We start from the raw sequence: 21,602 nt of genomic DNA on the forward strand, positions 1-21,602 counted from the left end.
GTGACTGCCCTTCTCTCTTCAGAAGGAATAGAAATAAAGTGGAAGTCCTGCCGATGTCCTAGAATTCCTGCTGCTCCGCTCTGTCCAGTGGGAACCCCTTCAGAGAGGGGAGAGGGGTGACATCCATGGTTCGTCCACTCATGGATCAAGCTATCGGTGGCCTAAGCGTGCTGTGTTTCTGGCTGGTGATGTTGAAATCTAACAGGTCCTTTTCTTCCTTTAAGGGGCGCTGGCTCCATAAATCTTGAGCAGCCCAGATTCACAGATCCTCGTTATCTCGGTGAGGCACGCTCTCACTGGCAACAGCAGTAAAAAATACATTAAAAAGGAGGTCAGAGGCTTGTGAGCCCCAGTGACTCAGCATTTTCACTTCTTAATGAGAAGGCCACTGTCACTGACCTCCCCTGCTTCACGAAAATGAAAGCCAAACAAGCCTTCTTAATTACTGCAAGAACAGGGGCCGGGAGTTGGGAGAGTTAATTAGGTTTCCCTTTGTTCCTCATGCCTTACCGCCCACCCCATTCCTACACACAACGCACATGTGCACACGCACACTCACACACTGATGTTTGTGCACATACACACAAACAAGTACACACACATGCATACATACACAAATGGCCACAGGCACAGTTTCACACACAGACATGCTCAAGCAAGCACACAAACACTCACATGCTAACTCCGTATTTGAAATCCAGATTCGTTCCATAATGTTCAGCTACCATGGAATTCTATTCTTTTACTGTTTCAACTGTAACTGCATGACAGCAGAACTGAAAGTTGTGATTTACCCAGGAAACCTGAATTATTCCCACAATGTTGTCCAATAAATACTATTATTATTACACTATAAAAATATATATATTTTTATAGTGTAATAATAATGGTATTTATTGGACAACATTGTGGGACATTGTTAAAATAAATAAAAATATAAAAAAATATATAAATATTAATATAATTAAAAATATTTATATTTTTATAACATTCTGCAATCTTACCTTTAGTGAAAGCTCACTGGTGCAGAAAGGCTGAGACTCTCCTGTAAATGAAACGCTGTGGGATCCTTTGGAAAGCGCTGTAGCAATGGAATTTCTGCTCCTTCTTGTTGTTCTTTTTATTACTACCAAGAAGCAGTTGCAGGCCAGTGTTCAGTGTTGCTCGTCTGAAATATCACAAAGGAAACACAACCTATCCTTTTGCTACATTAGCACAAAACAACAGAGGATCCATAAAGGCAAAATGAGCTAAGTTTATCAAGTAAATTTAAACTACAAAGCCTTGATTTCACCCACTGACCCTCTGCAGCTGAGAAACAGCTGAAGATGGACACTTGGGTGGCGTGAGACACGGTCGGTTGGCCTGAATTTTGAGTGATCGTGTTGACAAGGCTGGAGGTTTACTGCTGTCATTCGCAATTACTGAAGACACACGTCTAAGAAAGGAGATGGAACATCCCAGAGAGGACTTCAGGGTGGTGACACAGTGAGACACAGCAGACTCGTAAGTGCAGGGCAGACCAGTTAGTAAAACATCGCCGAAAATAACGGTGCAAAACCACCAGGCTCGTTCAAGATCAGAGCAACAGGACCTAAGCAATCTGGAGCAAGAAATACGACTTACCTCTTCCGCAGTGCAGCACAGTGGAGATGTCCTCCTCACCTCTCTCTCCTGGCTGGAAGATCCTGGGGGTTTCCTGAGCCGCAGGGCAGCAGGAGTTGAACTCTTTTCCGCACTGGAAGCAGGACTCTCTGGTTCCTGATTTTTGCCTTCTTTCGGAATGTCGACGTGATGGATCTTCTGGGACAGCGGCCGGGGGGGCGGAGGGGGTGGCAGGAGTGGGATTCAGACACGTCGGAGTGTTACAGGAGACAGCTGTTCCAGGAAAACAGCCCTCACTCCCCCCCCTCCTCCGCCATTAAGCACACAAGAAGGCTTAAGGAGGTGAGCCCTTTATAGAAGCAATTGGGGTTACATGGGGTCCCCCTCCCCTGCACCCCTACCAGTGGAGAACTGGGCGTTACCCCACCAGGCTGTGATCACGCATGATTCAGCAGTCTGAGAGTGTAAAAACACAGGGGGAGACGCGGGATGAGGTCAGGTCTCTGTGCTCTGAACTGCAAGTGTCTGCACCCCTGGGCACAGGGCACCTCACCCCAGATCCTCCAGTCCACCCAGCTGTACCGACCCCCCGGAGGACCAGCATCCCCACCAGGATGTGGGAGGACTGGGGTCACATTCTGTCCCCGACAGACTCTGGCCTGAGCTGCCACAGGGGGTCAGGATGGACTTCACTAATTTTGCTGCACAGGAAGGTGAAGGTTTGACCCGCCACAAGGACACCCGGCCCGTTCTGCTTCTTTGATCGCTTTGAAAGTAGCTTGTTTGATCCCACGGCCACGTCCAGCCCTTTCTTCAAGGATTCCAGGGCATCGGCTTCAACGGCAAGGCTTGCTCCACACTCCCACCTCTCTTTGTGTGAAGACGTGCTTCCTGATTTCAGGTGCTTAATTGCGCAATCTAGCAGGACTGATTGAGTTCCTGTGACCTATCCATCGTGCTGGAAGTTTTTTCCTGGGCCGAGTCTGGTACAGGGGCCTCAGGCACAGCAGCCCGAGGGCTTTCTCGATGTGCGTGGCGGGGCCTTCACACACAGCACCACCCAGCTGCAGGTGCGTGGCCACCAGCAGGGGGCAGCTCTGCCCCCATGTGACAGATGCCAGCAGCTGGCTTCTGCTTTGCTCCAGGTGGCCTCTCACAGCTTCCACTGACTCTGCCAAATCTGGGGGTCAAGAGGTCGTGCTGCTGTGGGGGAGCAGGCTGCACGTCAGCCTCTGAGTCAGCAGGGCTGGTGATTAACTGTGCCTCACCTCTGTGGGGGGGGGGCTTCAACTTGTAAAATACGTTACAGAGCTTAATGTCACTGTGAGAATTCAGTGCGTTTCTCAATTAACTATCTCAGGGGTATCTCCACCTATCGCAGCATCACAAATGATGAGACTTATTTCCCCACACACTGGCTGTAGCTGAATACAAGTCAGTTACTCATTAGTACTTTTCACTGTGCTGTGACCTGGCTCATCAAGTTTTGGAGCTTCTTACGAGTTTCATCCTCACACATATCTGATTGAAGCCCCTCCAACTGCGAGATCCTCATCAATCACTCAATAGAACAAATTTCATGAGAAATGAACTCTTCCCTCAGTCTCACCATGAGAACTGAGTAGACAGTGTATGTGTATATATATGAGGAGGGCTCACCCCTTAAAACCACAGCTGAGTGGGAGGTGGAATTTAGGGCAACACACAGCTCTGCAGCCAGCTAGCAAGGGATCAGCCCAGAGAAGGGCCACCTCCTGCACCGAGTTCAGGGACTTGTCCAGCAATTTCTTGAGAGAAGCCAGCTCAATAGCTTCACATAAGTGACCAGGAAGGCACCTGCACACACTGAATGGCTCTGGGCCACTTCCTGTGCACTGGACAGGGAGAATACCTTGGCACACAGTGACATTAGTGTCAGGGAACCGATCAGTAGAATAGGAGGATCCTTATGCATAACCACAAATCCTGCAGAATGTGGAGTAGCACAGGGACAATCCAAAACACATGATCCATGGGCTTGGTCAATCGGAGAAGCAAGGAATCCAGTAACCACAGAAACCCTTTAAAGACAATCCAAAACACAAAATCCAAAGAACATGGTCAAAAAGGCAACAGCAAAGATAAGGAACCAGATCACACACACAAAAAAAAAGGTTGGAAACACACAAGAAAATACTTCAGGAGGCTTCCCCATAGGGAGCATGGGTTAGTGTGTGAGGGAACTTTAAATACTGAAGGGAAAGGGACGTGGTTGGATAATTGGTCCAAGAGTGAGAATTTGTGGAATCTGGTGCATGTGGGAATGTGATGAGTTCAATTAGGAATGAGATTGTGAAACAGTGGGTTTGGGAATGGAACGGCGTTTGTGAAGGAGAGTGTGTGGCGTGACAATTAGTGCACCTTGGTGTGCTCACGAGAGGGCAAAAGACCACCTGTTGTCCATCAGCCAGCCTGTGGCAGCCAGAGTCCTGTCATGGAAGCACAGGACACCACAACAGGTCATCCATTAAAAGAACCGTCTGGACCCCGACCAGAAGGCATCAGTTTGGACTAGAGATCGAACCCTCGTCCTGTCCTGGTTTCCCAGTCACCTCAGAGGGTCTCCTCAGTGGGGCTGGCCATGCAGGCAGTTCTCCCAGTCCCCGTGTGGAGCAGAAGAGGTCTGCAGGATCTCGGCCGAGAGGACTGTGGCCTGACGGTCCTGTTTTAGTGGGGGGGCATGAGAATGACTTTTTGAAAGAACAGGAAAGCAAGAATACAGCGTCAGGGAAATGAAGGCTGAGCCAGTTCAGAGTTTTCTGGAAGTTCAAGGGTCGTCCAGCGACGAGGATTTACTTTGAAATTCCAGGAAAATTAAATCCCTTAAAAGCCACCCAACAAAAATAAAAAACACTGAAGTAATAAATGACAAAATCAACAACAACAGAAACAATGGATGCGAATATACCAAAATGCTGCTATAAATCTAAAATCCAACTTTTGAACTTGACCCCAATGTCCCTGTAAACCCAGCAGAGGGGTCTTGGTGTGCTGCGGAGTCTGAGTGTGTTGGCGAGGGGGAGCCTTTCCATTTCAGATCAATTTTAATGAATGTATTAGGGATCAAAAGCCAACCTACACCCCAACCCCACACAGAAGCTGGGCTGGACTGTGTGAGTTTCACTGTACTGGCAACTGGAGCAGATCTGAGAGAGGAGGGAGGAGAGAGAGGAGAGAGGAGAGCCACGTGTTTTCCCGATGCCTGGAATCAATGACTGATCACCCCACTATGAAAGAGGAGAAAGACATGACCCCAACAATTACCAGGGCACCTGTGTGCACAGCACCCTGCGAAAGGTATCCTGCAGAATCATGAGTACTGGAATGCCGAGCACGGTGCCCTGAGTACGAGTCAAATCAGCTTCCTACCAAACGCCACACAATGCACACCGAGCGTGGGCAGGGAGGTGGGGGGGGGCAACATCCTGAAAAGGCGCTATACAGAGGGGGAGACGTCTGCGTCGTGCCGCAGCAGATGTACGGACAGAAAGTGAAAAAGTGCAGCAGATCCTCAACAGATGGGCCTCATTGTGGCGCTGGACAGCGGCGGACGCTGGGGCGTGGGGGACGGGCGATGTCAAGGCTGCTGTCTGCTCGCTGGACCCGGATCTGGGGGTGGGGTGGGGTGTCGGGGGGAGGAGGTGGGAGGCTCTTTAATAGAGTGCCCTGGAATGCCTGATCCAAGCTTTTTTTTAATAAACTTCCCAACCAAAGACCTAATGAGCCGTACTCCGAGCGCTGGAAAGAATGACCCCGGCTTTGACCCCCCGCGACCCTGTCTCCATGGAGACCGGCAGGGCGGAGGAGGGGGGGGGGCATCACTACCGCTATCTGCCAAGCTGGGAGGACGAATACAGGGGAAAACAGGCCAGCTTACCAGCTCGGGCTCTTCCCCCGTCCACGCAGAGCGCAATGGAGCGGGACACACAAGCCCCATTACTGCACTCCCCCAGATCAGGCATGAGTCAGTGTCCATTCTGTCCCAGGAAGGCCAGGCGAGAGCCCGTCGGACCGCAGGTGTGACGATACAAGTAACGGATTTTCTCCTGATTGTCCGATGTCACGAGTGCCCACTGGGAGCGGGGCCGTCCGCTGAGCTGTCTCTGGATCAGCGCCCCCTGGCCTGCGGCTGCTCTCATCGCCCTGCGCGCCCATCTTCCCCAGGAACTCTGCCCGAGTCGCATAGGAAAGGTTCAAACACGCTGTAGGAGAGGAGCCACTCCGCCCTTCCAGTTAGCAGCTCATCAATCCCTGCATCTCAACCAGAGGAGTGAGAGAAGTCAGGACATCTTCTTCAACATCATGGCTGGGCAGCTTGTCCCACGCTCCCACCACCCTTTGAGTAAAGAAGCGAGTTATATCCTAAAAAATGGATTAAGGGAAAATGTAGATCATATTTTTTCTGTTTTGTTAGGGATTGCTTGGTTTGACTGTCAAGTTTCAACATATTGCATTTTAATACAATGTTCAGTAGTAACAAAGACTATTCTCATGTACTGGGACTACAGTAACAGGACTATTCTACTGCCCTGGGACTGTAGCTCCTAGTGTAACAGACTGGTCTACTGCACTGGGACTGTAGCTCCTAGTGTAACAGACTGGTCTACTGCACTGGGACTGTAGCTCCTAGTGGAACAGACTGGTCTACTGCACTGGGACTGTAGCTCCTAGTGGAACAGACTGGTCTACTGCACTGGGACTGTAGCTCCTAGTGGAACAGACTGGTCTACTGCACTGGGACTGTAGCTCCTAGTGTAACAGACTGGTCTACTGCACTGGGACTGTAGCTCCTAGTGGAACAGACTGGTCTACTGCACTGGGACTGTAGCTCCTAGTGGAACAGACTGGTCTACTGCACTGGGACTGTAGCTCCTAGTGTAACAGACTGGTCTACTGCACTGGGACTGTAGCTCCTATTGTAACAGGACTGGTCTACTGTACTGGGACTGTAGCTCCTATTGTAACAGGACTGTTCTACTGTACTGGGACTGTAGCTCCTATTGTAACAGACTGGTCTACTGTACTGGGACTGTAGCTCCTATTGTAACAGGACTGTTGTACTGCACTGGGACTGTAGCTCCTAGTGTAACAGACTGGTCTACTGCACTGGGACTGTAGCTCCTAGTGTAACAGACTGGTCTACTGCACTGGGACTGTAGCTCCTAGTGTAACAGACTGGTCTACTGCACTGGGACTGTAGCTCCTAGTGTAACAGACTGGTCTACTGCACTGGGACTGTAGCTCCTAGTGTAACAGACTGGTCTACAAAGAAACAAAAAGGAAAGTGAAAGCCGGAATGAATCTGTTGAGAAAGAATATAGAGGGAGGACCCTGTTCTTTGTGTCTTGCGCCAAGCCCTCATCTGCAAGCCTGATATTTTCCACTTGAGGTGAGGAGATAATATCCCTGCAATCTTCTGCAAGGCTATATCTGTGTGTAGTCTGTGGGAGTCTGTCGGACTGTGGCACTTTCGAATGAAAAATCCTGTCGTGGAGTTAAGGCTGCTTAAAAAACTGGAATGGGGGGGTGTGTGTAGGAGGGGGCAGTACGCTGCTAGCTCCTATCAAACAGTTTAAAGCCTCTGTTTTCTGTGGCAGCTGCTGGGATTTCGGACGGGGATTTCAGAATCCAGTGATTAATCCCAGATACTGTACCTCCATGATGTTCCTCCCTGATCTATCAGCTCATTGATTTGGAAGGGTGATTTGAGAACTGTGAATGCCCTAACACTGTGACACCCACAATTTTCGGGCCTGCTCTGTTGTGCAGGGGTCAGCCCATTAGCAAGGCAAAGGAGGAAATTGGGGGCCGGGTTTAGAGATGGGGGTGCAGGGTGCAGTGTGGAATGTAACATGTAACTGGAGAAACGCCCCCAGCAGAGGCGATGATCGGGCTGAATGCTCACTGTTTCACGCTGTACTGTCTGCAGAAGATGCCATCACAGGCTCCCTGGCTCCCCTGTTGATTCTGTGATGTTTCGAAGGATGCAGCCGGCCGCTGTCGCGATCTGTCTGACGGGCGGCAGAAGCAGAAGTACTTCGAGCCCAGAATCCTTCTCCCTTCTCCGTTCCTCCGGCAGGATCACCTTTGCTCCAGGCTGCAATGAGGGAGAGCAGTGTCCAGCCTGGTTCCATTGGTTTCCTGTGTGTGTAGAGATGGATCAGGATCGTCCTGGTCAGGGAAGGTGCTGGAGAGTCAAGAGTCTCAACATTGTGCCAGGGTGGCAGCATAGCAGGCTTTCTGAGTGACCACAGCCTGGACATACAAACTGGACACAGGCAGACCTGGCTGTCCAGAGAGGACAGGCTCAATGACCACAGCCTGGACACAGGCAGACCTGGCTGTCCAGAGAGGACAGGCCCAGTGACCACAGCCTGGACACAGGCAGAGCTGGCTGTCCAGAGAGGACAGGCTCAGTGACCACAGCCTGGACACGGGCAGACCTGGCTGTCCAGAGAGGACAGGGCCAGTGACCACAGCCTGGACACAGGCAGACCTGGCTGTCCAGAGAGGACAGGCTCAGTGACCACAGCCTGGCCTGGACGATCCTCTGCCAGTGTAGTCAGGGCTCCCAGTGACCTGTCTGTGCCACCCTGAGAGTCGCTTTCTGCAAACAGAGTCCCCTTGAGCAGAGCCCAGCGCCAGCAGGCTATTGCTTAACTCCCATCTCACCCTCCCTCAGCTCCCCCTTCTCATTTCTTGTAGCTGACTAGACTTTCTGTTTGCTCGGCGTCCTCTTCATTAACAGCTTGCTCGGTGACAGCACAGGCTTCAGAGTCGGGGCACTCTGGAAGTTTGTCTGTGTGGGTGGTGACAGGTGATTACTCTTTTCGAAGAACACTGGGTGCTTTTGTCTGCTGGCCTGTGATTACAGAGAGAGAGGGGGGCAGTACAGACAGGGAGGGAGAGAGAGAGAAGGAAAGAGAGTGAGGCAATGAGTGAAAAACACTGGGAGAAAGAGGAAGCAAGAGAGAAGCACCCTGGTCGAGTATGAGACACATACTGTACAAGGTGAGACACAAAGGAGATGCTGATCCTGACAAAATACAGACAGATACAGACCTGGCTGTCCAGAGAGGACAGGCTCAGTGACCACAGCCTGGCCGGAGGCACTGGACACAGGCAGACAGGCTGTGTTCTCACTGACAGGAAGGAGAAGCAGAGACAGAAATGCACTTTATGATGCACTGCAAGAAAGTTTTTAGGTTCTGCAAGACAAATAGACAAATAAGAGAAAACAACATTAGAACAGTGTAATACTGTAAGTCCTCTACCCCAGCTCTTCCACCTCTTTGTCTTGGTGCTATAAATGCCCTGATTCAAGCGAGACTGCAGTTCTGTCACTGTGCTGAGTCCAGACTATTGCCACAGATGCTCCAAGGCAGGAATTAGTCAGTTTAATAATTAATTAGATTGGCCTCATCAGAGAGCGGTCTCCTAGTGACCCATTTTGAATGTTCCACTCTCTGCTGACCAAAAAGAAAGATGCAAAAAAAAAATGCCCCCCTCTTCCTGTCCTTTCGGATGTAGATAGTGATTTATAACTGGTGTTCCCACCACTAGCCAAGAAAGTGAAGGTGCCCCCCACCACATCTCTCTCTCAAATGCCTGGAGACCTGCAGAGAGCTGGAGAATAGGCCCAGAGAATTCAGGCCCCAATGCCATGCATGGGATTCTCCTTGATGAAATATGAGACCCATATGTGGGGTGTCAGGGGTGAAAGGAGGGTCCCAACAGGGCTCCTTCAGGCTTTGATGCCTTCCACCACAAAAGCAGATGGTTACTCCTGTTTCTCAGCAGCTTTCATCCTCCCTCCTCCCTCCTTTATCACAGTCCTGTCAGGTCCCATTAGCCCCCTGCTTGGCTTGGGCTCCCTCCTCTACTCCCACCCCCAGGCTTCTCCCTGCTCCGCTAGGCCTCTGAGGTTGCCGGGGTGACGAGGCCTAGTCAGGGCATTCAACTCTCCAAGCCTCTTGCTGGCCAGTGTGAATAGGAAGATGACAAAAAGGAAGGCTTTTTACAAAAAGGAGTAAAGGAGTGGAACAAGACAGACCAAATGTGAGTTTTGCCCATACTTCAGGTATGCAACAACTGGGGTCACAGTACGATCCTTCCAAATTGTTCAAAACCAAAATCCATTTTGCCATTTTGGCTGGGTCATCTTTAATCTTTGCTTTTTTCTCCCCCCCCAGACAGAACAGAATTCCACTTCTTTACACAAGTGGGAGTGTGGAACAAAATAAGTAGCCATGTTGTTGAAGCCAGCATCCTGGTTTCTTTAAAAAAAACAGCTGGACAAGATCCTGGGATCAGTTAACCACCATCAGCCAAAAGAGGCAGATGTCTTCATAAGCCCTCATGTTTAACTGGTTTTGGAAATCCTGGGTTCCCAGCCCTGGTACTTTACAGATCGTTAGCTGAATTAAGAAATCAATTAAAGAGCAGTGGGAGGTTTCCCTGCCTGGGTGGTGTGTGAGAAAGGACAGGATTCCAACGACAGCTGCGTCAGGGTGAGCTAACAATTAAGAAACTGTTGCTTCTGTGGCACTAGTACATGTAGGCATGTACTGTAGATGCTCATAATTGACCTCTTCTCGTTTAATCCTCACATGGCCATATGGTCACAACACTCGATATTCTTTCATTTTTCACACCTGTTAGTAAATTAGACTCAAGATGGACTCAGAGGGTCCGAAGGTGTTGGTGCCTCGAGCATCCATCAAAATCGCCGAGAGCTGAGAGTAAGGACTGCATGTTTCCTTCCCCGTTTGTTAAAATCAGCACTAAAAGCCGGACTGTAGCAGTCTTTGAAATGGGAAATAACATCCTTACAGCTGTTGCCCATGAGACCAAACGCTACAATTTAACAGAAGAGTGTCTGTATATCAAATACGATCGTAAATGGCGTTTCTGACCATCTGCGGGCGGCCGTGTCGCTCTCAGTCTCTGGAGCTGACAGCTTTCTCTTTGGTCCTCGGGAGTTCAGTCAGGCTATTTTTTTTTTATTACTGCAATACAACCTTTTCCCTTTTCTCTAATTATTTTCTAAACGGCAAATTCCTGTCAGGTGACAGGAGCGCCGATGCCTGGGTCGTGACTGAGCGCGTCAGTGTCATGCACGGACAGGCACGAGTTTTTTTTGTACATTTATTCTATTCTTTTAAAAAAATATGGGGGAAATGAGGAGACGAAACCGTTGCTCTTCAGAGCAGGCTAGGGATAGCTCTGTGGCTCGCCTGAATGTTTATCGGAGCTGAAAAGCTGTCTGCCAAACATAACCCATGACGATGACGATGGTGATGGCGAAGACAGTCTAACCCCGCGGGGAGGTGGGGTACGGTGTGTCTGTCGGGGGGGGAGTTCAAAATAAGGAGCACCTGACACAGATGACAGGACAGGGAGATTGATTTGCCTTCGGGAGGAAAGGAGGGAATAAAGCTTTTCTTCAGGTCCCCCGTGACTGTAGTGTGAAATTGAGCCCAGGATATGGATATTTTTTCCAGCGGGCAACCGCCACAAAACTATCAGAAGGCACTAGGGGAGTTGAGGGGGGGGGGTCTCTGAGACCCTGTGTGGTCTATCACCCGAAACCAGATGGTAGCGGGTTTTCCCTGTTGGTGAACAGCCCCCGTTCGCTTTATCTCTCCCTGTCAGCCTGACTCAACAGGAGCCCAGGCTCGGAACCGCACCGCTAGGCCGCTCTCTCCAGGTTGCCATGGTAACGAGGCCTAGTCATCCGCTGCCAAGCCTCATGCTGGTCGCCTTGAATGAAAGTTTCTTCGAAAAAGATCAAAGACATTCTTCGGGAGACCGATTTTTTTTTACAAAAAAAAAAGCTTTGCAGGAAAGGAACTTTTCTTTTTCTCTTTTTCTCTGTGTGAAGGTGCCCCCTGTGGTCAGATATTTCAACCAAAAAAAAAACAAGATATGAAGGAAAAAGCCATAAGTGGTGTCCACTCAGAAAGTGGATTACTACCAGATTATCACTGTTGAAGTGTCTGTCTCTCCATCTGGTTGTCTTTCTGTCCCTCTCAGTCTCTTTGGATTTCTACGTCTTTCTATTTTTTGACTAAAGACCAAATTTTTCAGCCATGTTTAACGTTTTATTGAATGAGCTTTCCCAATTGCTTCTTCAATTTTTGTAAAAAATCATCAATTTTTAAAAAATGTGTATTGGGAACTCGAATGTCTCACTTTTCAACATTATATAAGAACCTGTGGCGTGCAGCGTGTGTCAAGAGCAAACCTGAGCTTGCTCATGCAGTGCAATTCTCACAGTGCACATAAACAGAACCCAGAAGCTCATCCAGTCAATTCTTGATAGAAGCCGGGGTTTCAGCAACATGGCTGGGTAGCTTGTTCCACACTCACTCCCACCACTCTTGGTGTAAAGAAGTGCCTCCTGTGCTCAGTTTTAAATGCATATATTTCCCGCTTGTGATCACTGTTGATTCGGAAGAACAGACACTGTTGACTGTGTCTGTGCCTTTGAAAATTGAGTGTACTTGGTTCAGGTCCTCTCTTGGTCTTGAACAGAGATGACTGTAGAGATTCAGTTCCTGCAGCGTGTCCCCTGGGATACTAGCACTTTCCCGGACATCACACACCCGCTCGCTTGCGTTTCACCCCACTTCTCCTGGATCTGCCTGCATACCTGACCGTAACAGGTGATGGGAGAAAATATTCCAACATGTGGGGTTCGATGGGATAAACCGCTGTCTTGCAACCCTTGTGCTTCAGGAGCACAGGTTCAAAGCCCCCAGGTCACCCCAAGCCCAGAGCTGAGCGAAGCCCTCAGGCCGGGTCACCTGCTCGGTACAGGGATGCTGTTTGAGTTTCTGTCCTTCGGCTCCTGGAAGGCCTCTCAGCTTCTTCCTTCTTTCATTGGCATGATTTTTTCTCTCGTAATGCCCGCGTGTGCGATTGTGAGTCTTGTGCGTGTTTTTGCACGTGCGAGCGTGTTAATGTGTTTTGTGTTTCTGTGAGTCGGTAATTGCAAGTGTGTGTGGACCTGCAGGTGTGGCTTTTAGTGAGGGTGTGTGTGCAGGCTGTTAAATCCTTCTGGCCTGTGCTGTCTGATAGCATGTGTGCTTGTGGAGAGTATGTGTGAGCGAGCGTAGTTAAGTGTGTGGTTTTTGTAAATGTGTGTGGTTATTGGTGAGCATGTGTGTGTGAGTGCCATTAATTCTGTGTGGTCTGTGTTTGACCCATTTTTGATGTAAATCTGGAGTGAGGAGAGTAGCTAATGTCTAAACTACTGGGATTGTGCTGCTCCTGGCCAGCGCGGTTGTGTGTGGAACAGAGATTCTCACGCATTGTTCACAAGAGACGGGGGGGGGGGGGGGGTGAGTCTTTTATCATTCCCTGCTGGGCCACTGCCAGTTGTAAATATGGTCGTGCACCTCAAAGCAGATGGAGTCTCTGTTCGGACTCACCGCCTGGACCTCTCTCTATCACAGCTTGTCAGACAGTCCCAGCAGGCATCACACAGAGCCACTGACAGCCTCTGCTCATTCTGCAGGTCACCAGTCGGTACAGAGCCGCCTGTGAGAGAGTCCCCAGGATCCCCAAAGCCTCCATTCTGCTCCTCTGTGTGTGAGGGACAGGGCTGAGCCTCACTGCAGATCACCTGAGTCAGGCCCTGGGTGATGCACAGGGATGAAATGTCCCTCCCAATCATCTATGTCAGGCCCTGGGAGATGCACAGGTTGGAGCCTCACCAGCCAGAGCCTCTGCATCGTTTGTAACACTTCGAAATTTAAAGGAAGTGCAAGATGGTACATATTTTTCTGTCCTCCCTTGGCTAAATATTAAACAGCAGTCTGTTCCAAACCCTGTCCTCTCCCCAGGTGCCAAGGGGTCATCTGGATTTCACCTGAGCTCCTAGTGCGTTAACTGAACTCATTATTCACTTAACCGAACGAACCTCATCCTTCTCGCCCAGGTGTTGAAGCAGGTGGTGACTTAAAGGGGGATAGAGACTCTCGGACAGTCCCAGCGCCAAAGCTACACTTCAAAATAAAACCACACATTCGTTAACAGTGCAGTGATGGAGCATCAGCTTGATTACCACCTATGATCATCGGTTAGTGGCATCTACACATAACAGACGCGACAACGTAGGGATGAGACCTGTTTCCATCCATCCATTCTTTATCCACTTCTTCCAGTGCGGCGTCGAGGGGGACCTGGAGCCTATCCCAGCAAGCAAAGTCCATCGCAGGGTAGACACGCAGACACGCACACACCTGAAGCCTTTTTATCCCCCAGAAACAAGCCGAAACGGTAAAGAATACCTGTAATGTGAATTCCACATCCCAGTTAGGAGAACTGCATTCAAGGCCACCTGGGTTTCCACAAGCATTAGCATTGTGGAGGCTCCTGTGATGCCCAGACGGCGCCCATGCCCACTGACACCCACGCTGTGGGTCTGTTCTCTAACAGGGGCTGGAGACGGACAAGGCGTTCCGGCTGGGAACCCGGGGAACAGGACACGCGAGGGGTGCGGGGGCGTGAGTGGCCTGGTGTCACCTCTCAGTCACCCTCTCCCGTCACAGACACGATGACGCCTTAGGCAGCGATGTCTGCACAAGGCAGGAACTCAAGAGCCACCGACCTTGTTCTGTAATTCCTGTGGTCTTGGTGGACGAAACAAACTGGCTCAAAATGTCTACAACGGGACGCTGCAAGAAAAAAAAACTAAAAGAAGAAGCACAAGGGGAAACCCGCAATGCCAGACCCGCTTCTGGGGGCTTCGGGGCAACGCTGTCTTCAGGACCCCGTATGACTGCTGTGTCTCCTGTAAGGTGACGTCACCCAAGCTGCTTTGTAAGGACTCAAAACACGCTTTCTGAAAGCCGATTCAAGAGGCCCGGCAGGCATCCCAAAGTTCCTCCCTCCTCACTCTCCCCAGCGGTGGGAGAGAGGCCACCTGTGTCTGAGCGGCTGTGAGGCAGCAGGCCAGCCCCAGCCCGAGCGTGACCAGTCCCCTTTCTGTCTCTGGACTGGGAACTCTCCTGCTCCTTCCCGGCGCCTGGGGTTGCCGTGGAGACCAGGCTAGCCCCCCCGCTGGGAGCCTGGGAATGGAGCAGGTTTTCCTGACGTCCCCGGAGCGGGAGGGAGGAAGAGGAGGGGGGGCGGGACCTCAGGCCCGCGGAGCACCTGTAGCGTCAGCAGGCGGGTTCCCACGTGCCCCAGCAGGGCCGTCCTGGCACGGGCCTGTGTGGGAGAGGGGCGGCGGCCTGCGGCGGCGTGTGCGTGCGGGACACACGCTCTCACACAGCACCTGCCACTCCCTGACCAGAGCGGCAGCCATACACTTAGTGTGGTAAAAACACAGTGCAGAGCAGTAAAGCCCAGTGAGATCAGGGTAACAGCACAGTACAGAGCAGTAAAGCCCAGTGAGATCAGAGTAAAAGCACAGTACAGTGCAGTAAAGCCCAGTGAGATCAGGGTAAAAGCACAGTAGAGACTACTAAAGGCCAGCAATACTGTGGTACACAGAACAAACCAGTTTCCCCAGCAGTAAGCACAATTTGAACACGTTTGGGACAATTGGAACGCAGGTTGTGTCGTGATCTTGTGGATCTCAGACTTGCCGCTTCTGTAAATATGCTCTTGTATCAACATCTCCACTGCTCCAGATGATACAGTTCTTCCTGAGTTTTGTCAACTCTTTCATACGCCTTTGAGTCAGGCCCAGTGATCTGTCACTGTTAGCTTTTCCCTCTGTCTCTCTCAGTCGCGTTGGGAAAATATTGCTTGGGATATCACTATAATGCCAGGCTGAATGTGCTTAAATGTATTTTCTGCTAATCCTGAGCGTGGTGTAATCTGAAGAGACTAGTGTTCCTCAGTCCTTTCACCAGCACAGGCACAGGGAGAGCTGGAGGAGAGAGTGAAGGGACAGGGAGGTAAATAAGGGGAGGAGGATGAGAATGAAGGACAGAGATGGGAGAAGAGAGGGAGAGAGAAAGGGAGGCAGGCGATGGACAGGAGAGAGACAGTGACAGAGAGAGGGAAGAGGAGAGGCAGAGGCAGAGAGGGGGGAGTAGGAGGAGAAAGCAGGCAGAAATGAACCAAAAAAAAAAAGCCGAAGAGAGATTTAAAAGGATTTCCAAAGCTGAGGGGATTTGAGATGACTTTGGGAAGATTCTGGAAATTAAAGTGCCGGCCCAGATGTGAGGAGCCTCGGACATCTGCGGTAGTAATTACAGTGCGCCCTGAGATCTTTGCTCTTCTTTCCCTAAATAACTGCCAGCCTGGAGATCAGGACTGGCTCCTCACGTGACTGCTGTCCCTGTTTTCCAGGGCACGGCTTGAGGCAGCAGAGTGGTGCAGTGGTCAGCTTTCTTGCCTCGTTGCACTGGGACCCCAGGTTTGATCCCAGACCAGGGGCTCTATCTGTGTGGAGTATGCGTGTTCATGTAGGTCTGTGTGTTCATGTAGGTTTCCTCCAGGTGCTCCAGTTTCCTCCCACAGTCCAAAGACATGCTGGTGGGTTAATTGGAGTCTGGTAAAACTGGCCCTGGTGTAAATGTGTGTGTCTGTGTGTCCTGTGATGGACTAGTGTCCCATCCAGGGTGTACCCTGCCTGTTGCTTTGCCCAAATAGGCTCCAGTATCCCTCATGACCCTGTATTGCATAAAACAGTTTAGAAAATGGATGAATGACACAGGTTGAGAGGCTGGGAACTCTCCTATCACTCATTTATTAATATTTTAGACATGTTAGTAATGTGTTTTGAAAATTAGATTTACTGCCGGGTCAGTCACTGAAGTCATATAAAGACCAGTCAAGAGGCTTTCAGAATTTATAATTCATTGAGCTTCACACGCATTTAGCACAGAAATGAGTTTTTATTAATTCTGTTCTGCTCCCTGTTACATGGGCCCAATGACCAAATCAAGTGCAGCCCCACCCTGGGAGACACATAACAGACCCACTGCACCTGAGAACAGGGCAGGTGAGAGAAACTGCTGCACCAGGTGAGCTCAGGGGAAAGTTGAGGGAGGCCAAATGGTTTGAGCTCAGAGTGCAGTTTTGCCAGGACAGGTTTATCACCCTGACTCAAAGAGTCCTGGGATCTTCAATGATGTTCAATTGAAGTCAGCACCTCAGTTTAACAGCTCGTCAGAGGGACAGTACCTTCTACAGCACAGTGCCTCCACTCAGCACATTGGGGCGCTGGCTTGGAATTCTGATCCAGAGGAAAGAGCACCTCCTAGTGACCCACCAATGTCACTTAAAGCAGCCACTTGGTTTACTAGATTCACACATTGGGACAGAGCCCTGTCTGGTGTGGACAGAAGTCAAATGGAGAAACAAAAGTGCTGTTTGGTGGGGCAGTTTTTTTATTTTTATTTTGTAATTTCATTGTTCTGGGGGAAATCACTTGTCCCAGTCCTTCATACGTGACTTTGAGTGTTAAAGGGTTTACATGGAGCTGTTTGGCAAGACACCAAGTTAAGAGGGGTGAAACTGGGAGTGGGGGAGGGGGAGGTGTTTGGAAATGAAATCGGACTACAGAGCAGCACAGGAAAAAAAAACAGATTGAGAAACTGAGGTTAAGAGAGCAACAGATTGCAGGGTCTTAGAGGTCTTTAAAAAGATAAACGAACACACAAGATAACTCTCACAGAGTCCACAGATTTCTCTCTCTGTAAAACTCATAAACCCCTCCTGGGGCTGAGCTGGAGCGATCTGCTGTCATCAGGGTGGCAGGGTTTGGGAAACGATGTCTGCAGGGGGCAGCCTGAACATGCAAACTCCACCATTCTCAGGCTCAAGCCCAGGACCTGAGGAGCAACAGCACTTTTGCCCACTACAGACAGGTGTACTGCGGTGAGTCGTGAACGATCGATCAATCGAAATGATGGCAATGTGGCACATAAAGAGTCTTCAATTTCCTTCTGGCTCGGTATTAGTATACAGTAATGGGGTATCAGCTGGAGAAAGGAAGGGGGAGAGGCAGGGGTTAGATTATACTGTACAGAAGGAATACTAAAAAATCCAAAACAGACCTGTGCTTCTATCCCCTAAAGAACAAGCAGAAAGAGAGATTTCTATTTCCCTGTCATTGAACAGAAGCTGATCTCCTGAAATCCCCATGTATCTCATGTTAAATCCCAGTAATGTGGATTAAAACCTGTTGAAATATATAGAGATGTATTATACACATATCGTTCCAACAGATTGCCCCAGGAGGCTTCTCATAATATCCTCTCTCTCGCAGCCCCACGCTCACGTGTCCTGCCTGGGGAGGGGACACTGCCCAGCCCAGCCCAGCCCCGGCCCGCAGCTGCTGGCGCTCTTAATCTCCGCCCTTGTGGCCTGGGCCATCGGGAGTGAGACCCTCTGGGTCGCGTTCGGCGGTTGGCAGCTTTCATTGCTTCTGTATTTCAGTTTATGGCTTAAATCCCTTCCGGTCGGAATCAGCCGCCCAGGCCTTGCCCCTCCCCAGACTAACTGACAGAATCGACAGCTGTCAGACCTGCTTTTGCTCCCAATCCGAAGGGCCGTCAGGACTCTTAGAGTTCCCAGGGATAACAGGACTCTCCGGGTCAACTTCCTGGGCTTGAGTGGGGTTTTTTTACACTATATGTTTGTTTATCACACCTTCCACTTCCATTTTCCCTTTTTTTCAAGAGAAAAAGGCAATGTTTTTTTTGTGTGTGTGTCCTGTGGAATTCTGGAGAAGGGGGAAGTGTCCAGATTCCAGGATCAGGGGAATAGCCAAGTCCTGATGCTCGAGGCTAAAGGGTGTTATTGGAACCCACTGGCTGGCTCTGAATCCGTGGGAGTGGGCTTTTCAGAATGCTGTGGAGGGAACTGCTGGATTTCAGCACTGTCGTGACTGACAGGCCATAACAGAGCTCTTCTTTAACTGGATATGAGTGGTTGCATCACTGTCAAACTGGTTTTCCCTAACTGTATCCTTTAAACCATCAGCACAGCGCTCTAATAGGGCTATAATCTCTTCTCGGACCTGAAACAGCTGGAGGGAGAGGTGGGGGGGACATGGATTTAGCACACAGAAAACAATACAACGTATTCCCAGCGATTATCCTAAGTGGACTTTTAATCCTAAACCACTCTGATCTCTGGATTCATTTTTCAAATACATCTGTCCTTATGTTCTGTGACAGACAGCAGATGCTCCCTCCTTCTGAAGACAGCAAGCAATGCCTGAACTGCAGGCTGCTGCTTGCAGGCTGTTCTCCGAGCGGCACGTCCTGCCTGTCTTGTGGTCAGCAGCGAACTGATCTGAGGATCCCATCCGGCTGTTTCTTGTAAGATGCTGGTGTATTGGCTTCGACCACATGGCTGGGCAGCCCCCACCAACCTTTGTGTAAAAAATGCTTCCTGTCCTGATTAAAGGATCGTACCCAGCTGTTTCTTAAAATAACAAAGGGGTTGGCTCTCCACATGAGAGCCATTGTGGGCGTGTCTGATATACTGCCACTCCCCTTGCAGGTGTCTGATATACTGTCACTCCCCTTGCGGGTGTATGATATACTGTCACTCCCCTTGCGGGTGTCTGATGTGATGTCATCCCCCCTTTGTGGGTGTGTCTGACACAGTGTCACTTCCCTTTAGGGTGAGTCTAATACACTGCTATTCCCATTGTGGGCAAGTCTGATACACAGTCATTCTGTTCATTATAAACAGATCACCTGGTAAGAGGTGTTCAGTCAGAAATAAAGGTGAGCAATTTGAGGAGAGGTTGCAAACAGCTCTGAGTGTCGATAGTGTTGGGACCCTGGCTATGAGCAGCAGGCAGCGAAAAGCTCCGACAGGAGGACGTGTCAGAGGAGGAGAAGCACATGTCCCTGTTACACACAGCTTCTCCTCCAGAATGGGACGCTCCTCGCCCGCCATCGATCGGTTGCCAGCAAGGCACCCGTTCCTCTGCGTAGTCGTGTTCAATGTGTGTCTACAATGATGTAGGCCTGAATTCCAAACTGCTCTCGGACTGTTTTCTAAATCTATATACAGTACTCAGTAGCTCAGCAAATAAGATGGGGGCCCAGCAAAAGCCAGAGCATATAAGTCCAGAATGTTTTTTTACTCCATTCATGTCCAAGAGAAAGATAAAGAAGCTTTAGAAGATCAGCTCCTCCAAATTTGCTCTCAGCAGCGTCAGAGCAGTTTTTTTAATTGCTTTCATGTGAGATGAGTTTGCAAAAAAAAAAATGAGTAGATCAGTCCCATAGTGAATTAATCCTTTATTTGTCTATGCAAATCCGAATAAACCCCCTCACTGCGAAGGGGTTCTGTTATCTGCGGGCTGTCCTGTTCATCAGGGCAGCCGGCTGATTCGTCCTGTCACACTTCTGGGGAAAAAATTACCCCCATGACACGCACTGTCACGGCAGGACGATTGCGTTTTCTCCCTTTATTTATTTATTTTTGGCGTTTCATGTTTCTGCAGCTTCCGAATTGAATTAATGGGCGTGAAACGATGCTGGAGAATGGGAGCGCACACAGGCGTGCGCGGGAGAGAAAAACTCAGCTGGAATAATTGCTGTGCCAGGTCTTTAAAAAAAACAACAGAATATTTATTTTTTGCTATATGAAAAAATATCTTTAATAATTATACCCAAGAAATTGGCACTCTTCTGTGGCACGTCATCTTTAAAAAACTCCTAGACAGGAATAAACATTTTTATGATAAAAAATAATTCACAGCTAAATAAGGGGGACACAAACTCATAGTTTCTCTCTGATATGGAAATGTTTGAAAATGGGGGGAAAACCTGTAAGATTCGGCACTTTTAGAGCCGTGTCTGCCAACTCTGATTTATTTCAAGCCCATGAAAAGGCACCCTAATAGTATGTGACTCCCCAGCCGCGCAGGGAGAGACTGGTAGATACGAGAATCGGGAGGCCGCAGTGCAGTACAGAGTCTCCATGATCTCTCTGTCTTGAGTAGAGGACCTGATACCATTATTCAACATCCTCAAGGTCGTTGTCAAAGTCAAGCCAGCGGACGTCTTCAGAACGAACTACAAAACGCAAAGCGGGCGAAACAGTTTGGAACTACAGGGAAGAGCATTTAAAGCAGTGAACAGGAAACACCTCCTTACACAAAAGGGGGTGGGAGTGTGGAACAATCTACACCACCATGCTTTTAAAGATGATACCCTGGCTTCTTTCAAGAAACAACAATATCTGTAGAAATCGACACAGTAGATAACTGCAAAGATAGACATACAACTGAAGACACATATCAATAGTGACAGGTAGATACTTACACACTGTAGCTAGATATACAGATTGAAATCTTTTCAGATAAACAGATATTTACAGAGATAGATATCTATAGCAATGTGAATTTATAGAGACAGATATCTATAGTAGTAGCTATTTAGAGAGTATCTAAAGTCTATCTATACTGGAAGATAACAGAGATCTATAAGCAGATGTCTATACAGATACAGCTATCTGTAGAGCACAGCAGATGCAGCTATTTGCTGCTCTGAGACAGACAGTGCTGATCTGAACTTAATGCCCCCTGTGCAAGCTCCATTTCAGCCCCGCGGAGATTAGCGCAGTAATGCTGGTACTGCCCCCCCTCCCCCCCCAGTGGAACAGAGCCACCGTCCCCTTGCCCCCCCCCCGTCAGCACACCATATGTCACATCACGGCTTCACTGCCGCTCAGGGAATAATCGCACAGGACTTCAGGCGCGGGGGCTGTGGGTGGGGAAGGGGGCTCCCACAGACCAAGAGGCTCCCCGGAGAGATTGGGGCTGGCCAACGTGGACTGGGGGCGCCAGTCCGGTCCGCCCCCCCACAAACAGCCCCCAGAGAGGGAGAGGTCTCATCCCTGCAGGGTGATGGGCCCAGCGCACCAGTGCCGGGCTCGGCTCTCCTGGGAAGGAGGTTCTGATCTGGTCTCAGTTCGTCCGTTCAGTGGAGCCAGGTAGGCACCAGCCTTGGGCCTTGAAAACTAGA

The sequence above is a fragment of the Atractosteus spatula genome, chromosome 25 (genome assembly GCF_055471065.1).
Source record: "Atractosteus spatula isolate fAtrSpa1 chromosome 25, fAtrSpa1.hap1, whole genome shotgun sequence".
NCBI lineage: Eukaryota > Metazoa > Chordata > Actinopteri > Semionotiformes > Lepisosteidae > Atractosteus > Atractosteus spatula.